This window comes from Rana temporaria, chromosome 2 (assembly GCF_905171775.1).
Source record: "Rana temporaria chromosome 2, aRanTem1.1, whole genome shotgun sequence".
Lineage (NCBI taxonomy): Eukaryota > Metazoa > Chordata > Amphibia > Anura > Ranidae > Rana > Rana temporaria.
The window spans coordinates 427989190-427995513 of record NC_053490.1 but is presented as its reverse complement, the minus strand read 5'-3'; the positions used below and the strand labels follow the sequence as shown (position 1 = coordinate 427995513).

At 45.9% G+C, this 6324-nt stretch overlaps 2 pseudogenes; both read left to right on the top strand.

Moving 5' to 3' along the window:
- The first annotated feature begins 3746 nt into the window (after window positions 1–3746).
- Window positions 3747–3896, top strand: LOC120929840 (annotated as a pseudogene).
- Window positions 3897–4736: 840 nt separating this feature from the next.
- LOC120929837 lies at window positions 4737–4911 on the top strand (annotated as a pseudogene).
- The last annotated feature ends 1413 nt before the right edge of the window (window positions 4912–6324 follow it).

The window sequence follows — 6324 nt, the reverse complement described above, 5'->3', positions numbered from 1 at the left end:
TAAAGAGTCTCCGCCGGAGGCTCTTTACCGAGATCGGAGATGCAGGGTGTCAGACTGACACCCCGCATCACCGATCGCCGCGATGCGCGCCCCAACGGGCGCGCGCGGCATGAAATCCTGCAGGACGTTCTAGAACGTCCTGTCAGGATTTGATAACCACTTCCCGGACGTAAATCGGCCATAGGCCGGGCGGGAAGTGGTTAAGCAACTCAGAGTTTACCAGGTTGACTTTAAAGCAGTGGTTCACCCTAAAAACGACTTTCCCCTATTACACTGCCCCCCCACAGTGTAATAGGGGAAAGTCGTTTTTAGGGTGAACCACCGCTTTAACCTTCCCCTTCTATTAACTTGATATGATGGCTTATCAAATCAACAGGGAAGATAACTCTTAAGATAAGATATGCTCTTGCAGAGGGGGCATTATTGTAAACATGTTGCTTTGCGCTGTATGGGAAAAGCACAGGCTCACTATAAGTAGATAAACAGGTATACCGAAAAGATGATAAAATCATCAGCCAAAAGAAACTTGCACACAGGAACTGTGTGCAGTACTAGCAATCAGAGGTAGATCATTTGCATCATGTTGTGGGTAACTTTAAAATGCTGAAAAGTAGGCACCTGTGCTCAGCCTATGAACATCAAAGTATTTACATATTCTTGGCAAATGGTAAAGGAGCTTTAAAATACCCCTGATCTTTTTTTTTTTTTTTTTTGAAAGCCCATGACGTGTGAAACACATTTAAAAACTTCACCCGGTGCCCAAAAAATGTGCACATACATAAAGAGGTGACACAAAAACCTGCAACGGGTGTACACAAGCCCTCTAAAATCAGTCCTGGAGTGTTAGGCTCCAGACGGGGACAAGGGTACTTTACACTTGGTCTATCTGACAGAAACCAGACGGACCACTTTCTCTGGAGGGTCTGCCGAAACAGACCCACCCAAGCACTAGGTGGGTCCCCCCTGAAAGGATAACCCATGAGAGAGGGCGAACTAAGCCAGAAGACCATGTCCACTCCCTCCCAAGAGCATTTTTTAAAAACGATGGTGTGTGGGCAACGTCGTTTTAATGATGAAGTTGGGAAAACGTTGTTTTTTCTACATGCCGAAAAACGTCATTTTTTTCATGCCGAAAAATGATCGTGTGTACGTGGCATAAATGTTATTTATTGTTATTAAAAATAGATACATCGTTATTTGGTGACAGTTCTAGGTTGAATCACTGAGTAGATTCCAGTAAAGAGATTTCCATGCTGGAATTCCCAGTCGTTCTCTCACTGTGGAGTCGCACTTTTCCTTTTCCAGAGAATTTACCATTGCTATATTCTCCACAATTCAAGATAAGTAAAAACCCAGCAGAGATCCCTCGCAATTCCCTTTTGACTGTATAACTTGTTTTGGTTCCTTTGGTAAGGATTGTTGGAGTAACTAAATGAAATGAAGTGGAAGCAAACCAGCACTTAGAAGGTGAGGAGGGGGCCCCTAGTTCTTACTACACTTCTGTTTTTCTTGGACTTTGAAATTATGAATGGCTCTCTGGCATCCACCCATAACCGGAACATGAAAAGCAGTGATGACAGCTGCTATTCTCTGATAGCCTGCATGCTAGTCCCAGGACAGGAAAACTGAAGCTATTAAAGAGAACATAAAGTGATAGATATATCACAGCAAAGCAAATGCTTTAAGGTTATTAACTGTATCCTCACTCCCCTAGGACAAGCATGTACCCAATGAAGTCTTAAAAAATAAAATAAAAATAAATCTTCCATCCTGCCTTTTCGTTTCAGGATTATTATGACCCAAGAGTGTGCACCTTTAAAAACAAGTTGGTAGTGGAAAGTTTCCTAATTTTATCCTCACACATTCCCATAAACCTTCTTTACAAGTCAAGTAACTGGCCTTGTAACTGGACATAGCCTGTAAGGCTGGCCATACGTTATACAATTTTCTTGTACAACTTTCCTTTAGATTTATCAAAACCATATAATTTGATGTCAAACCTAAACACTTTCAATTTGTATACAATCAGACAGGCCCTAGTACTAAAAGTAACAGAAAAAAGTCCTGCACTAAAAAATATGTTTTTTAACATACCGTATATATTCGAGTATAAGCCGAGTTTTTCAGCACATTTTTGTGCTGAAAATGCCCCCTTGACTTATACTCGAGTCACTTTTTTGCGCCTGATCTCCCAGATTTGGGAACCCGGTACCAGCGGGCCGTAGATCCGCTGGTCCCAAACTTGGCACACATGTAGCCCCACTTCCTCTACAAGTGTGCAAAGTTTGTTGTCCGGGGGAACTACAGCTGGGGAGCACCGATTTTTCAAAGCCGAGGACCCCTTCCATAGACTCCCATGTTAAACGTCAGTCTAGTCATGGACACAGTGAGGCATGGGCATAGTGAGGCATGGGCACAGTGAGGCATGGGCACAGTGAGGCATGGACACAGTGAGGCATGCACATGGACACAGTGAGGCAAAGTGAGGCACAGTGAGGCATGCAGATGGACACCCTAGGCTTATACTCGAGTCAATAAGTTTTCCCATTTTTTTGTGGTAAAATTAGGTGCCTCGGCTTATATTCGGGTCGGCTTATACTCGAGTATATATGGTATATACACACGCTAGAAGACCACATTAGAAAGACTATAATGACACCACTAACTCAAATTAGTGTACCTCTGTGCTCAATTATAGTGCAGCATGTGAACTATTAATTAATTAGTTTCTCTACTTAGCCATATATCCACACTCTATTATTTGCCTATAGAAGATCACATGCATAAAGTGCTAATTAGTGCCACAACTTAATGCTAATTAACCACTTGCTTACTGGGCACATATAACCCCTTCCTGCCCAGGCGAAATTTCAGCTTCCGGCACTGCGTCACTTTAACTGACAATTGCGCGGTCGTGCGACATGGCTCCCAAACAAAATTGACCACAAATAGAGCTTTCTTTTGGTAGTATTTGATCGCCTGTGCAGTTTTAATTTTTTGTGCTATAAACAAAAATAGAGCGACAATTTTGAAAAAAAACACAATATTTTTAACTTTTTGCTATAATAAAAATCGCAATAAGCGTATAGTGACTGGTTTGCGCAAAAGTTATAGCGCCTACAAAATAGGGGACATAATTATGATTTATTTTTTACACACAGAGATCCACGCTCCTGCTCAGTTACTGGGCACGCGCATCGTGTTCCCAGCAACGCGGCGGGTGAGCGCGCGCGCCGGCAGCGACACGCACGCACGCCGCCAGCAGCGCACACACGCCCCCTAGTGGCTCTAAAAGACAAGGACGTCATATGACGTCCTGTCAGAACAATAGAGCTATCGTGCCGCCGTCAATTGACGGCGGCCAGTAGTTAAGTGGTTAAAGTAATTCTGTGCGACAAATAAAAATGATATGCATTAATGCTCAAATAACAACATCTGTCATAAAATACATCCAATATAAATGTTCTCAAAATATTCACAAACGTGTTCCCATGCACTACAAAAGTGCTATGTGCACAGTGCTGTTTTGCTTAATTCACAAAATGACATGCATAATATATGCAGTTCATTCACAGTTCAAAAAAATCCAAAGCAACTGGTGCTGGCAAAACATGTCCTTATGTCCACTCTGGTGCTCCTCCTTAGCTGCTGAGGCAACAGCCAAAAGGTGTACACACATGTTCCAGCAGGAATTGAAGGTTGCTTTTGGTGGGTGCTACTGTTTGCCAATCATGACCCATTCAAGTATACTTACCTGGCAGGGGAAACACCATGATCATGAAGGTGGTTCTCCCAGGGCGAGGCTCGGCCATTGCACTCTGGCTGTGCTGATCGTGGTGTCTTCCCTGTCGCTTCTCTGCCTTTTGGCTGGGACTAGGTGTGGTATCTGTTCTTATCAGTTGTCAGCGGAGCGCTGAAGCACCTCCTACATGGGGAGGGTGGATGCGATCCAATGACGTCATAGCACCTGGAAGGATGGTTTCAGCAGGGACTACGCTGTGCTGCCCGACAGTTACTGGGGGCCGGCCCATGGTTGAGTCTGAGCCATCTGGAAGGGTGCTCCTGGTGAGGATGGGTGCTGCGCTTGGTCTTGGTCTTTTTGCCGAGTTCTAGTCCGGCCTTCTGGCTGGCCGGTGTAAGTGCTATCTCTGTCAGCGATCCCGTAGAAGGAGCTGGTAATGCCCTGTGGTGGACGGGGTAGGACCATGCAAATCCGCCGGGTTGCTGGCAGGGGTGGAGGGCTGCACTGGCCGGTCGGGGGGTCGGATATGGAACGAAAAGCCTATGGTGCATGTGCCCCTGGAGTGGCAGTCCAGGGGTATCTGAAGATCACTGTGAGTGAGGGACACATTGATTTAAGATACCACAGTCACTGCACCAGATACACGCTTTTTTTAGCACCTGCCTCCTGGGCCGGGCCTTTTGGCTAGGACCGGAGGAATTTTTAATTCCTTGCCGGAGGGCCTGGTCATTGTTGATCACAATGACCACTTCTTTCACTCTCCTCTTCACTATCCCTTTCCCCCACTTTCTTTTATTTAAGCCTATGTTTGTCACGTTTTTGTCTTATTTTTGTTTGTGCACGTTTTGTTCACTGTGAGATTATTAGGGTGCCGGTCCTCGGGCCAGCCCTGAACGTCTTGGGAGTGGGTGGACATGGCCTTCTGGCTTAGTTCACTTGCTCACACGCCATAGGCTTTTCAAAAAATAAATAAAAAATGACCTATTCAAGTAAATTACTTACCTGGCAGGGGAGACACCATGATCATGAAGGTGGTTCTCCCAGGGCGAGGCTCGGCCATTGCACTCTGGCCGTGCTGATCGTGGCCGGGCCTTTTTGGTTGGAACGGAGTATTTTTTTATTCCTGGCCGGAGGGCCTGGTCATTGTTGAACGCAATGACCACTTCTTTCACTATCCCTTTCCCCCACTTTATTTAATTTAAGCCTATGTTTGTCACGTTTTTGTCTTATTTTTGTTTGTGCACGTTTTGTTCACTGTGAGATTATTAGGGTGCCGGTCCTCGGGCCAGCCCTGAACATCTTGGGAGTAGGTGGACATGGCCTTCTGGCTTAGTTCACTTGCTCTCATGGGGTCTCCCTTCAGGGGAGCCCCACCTAGTAATGGGAGGGTTCTGTTTTGGCAGTCCCTCCGAAGAAGTTGGGTCCGTGTCGGCTTCGGTTGCTCGGACCACAGTACCTCAGTCCCCGTCTGGAGCCTAATGCCCCGGGGGATCAGGGTTTGGGTCCCTCTTCACAGGAGGTCCACTTGACGTTGCACCCGTCTGCACGTTTTTGTGAACACTCTTTATGTGTGTGCACATTTTTTCTGCATCGGGTGGAGTTTTTTGGGTGTGTTCACACGCCATAGGCTTTTAAAAAAAAATAAAAAATGACCCATTCAAGTAAATTGGGGCCTTCTGCAAGTTCCCCGCAACTGCATGATTCTGCAGGGTCTGAGGGGTTAAAGCAGGTCACTGCCTGCTTTAACCCCTTATTTGCTGTAGTAAGCAAGGTTGCAGGGCACTTGCAGAATGGCCTCATTCACTTGAATGGGTCATGCTTGGCAGGTGCTACAACAACCATGAGGGGGGGTATAACACCTGCTGCAGCATGTGTACACCCCTGGCCACTGCAGCTACAATGGATGTGGTTGGGGCAGGGTGCTAAAAACACAACTATGGTATTTTACCACCCCCCCCCCCCAAACTGCAAATGTAAATGAACCCTTAGTGTTCTATAAGGCTGCTTTCACAATGATGTGTTGCGGTTTACCTGCACAAAGGGTGCAGTGCAGTCCATCTGCAACTTTCCTGGGTTAGCAGCGCTTTGTCATAGACTTCTAATATATCCTACAAGTGTGGTGCACTTTCTTAAAGCACACCAATGTGCCTTCATTCAGAAAGTGCACCAAAACTCACAGGATATAATCATACATCCCAACCTGCAAAAACTAATTTCAGGGAGGTGGCAAACTCCTTTCAGGCAGGTGACACTTTGCGCTGTTGCCGACGCCCCCTCCAATTAAATGCAGCCTTACCCGTGCCAATGAAATGCACCCTTACCAGTGCCAATTAAATGCAGCCTTACCAGTGCCAATTAAATACAGCTATACCAGTGCCAATTAAGTGCAGCCTGATCAGTGCCAATTAAATGCAGTTATACCGGTGCCAATTAATTGCAGCTATACCACTGCCAATTAAATGTAGCCTGATCAGTGCCAATTAAATGCAGCTATACCAGTGACCATGGAATACAGCCTTACCAGTGCCCATGAAATACAGCCTTACAGTGCCCATGGAATACATCCGGATCACTCAGAGCTC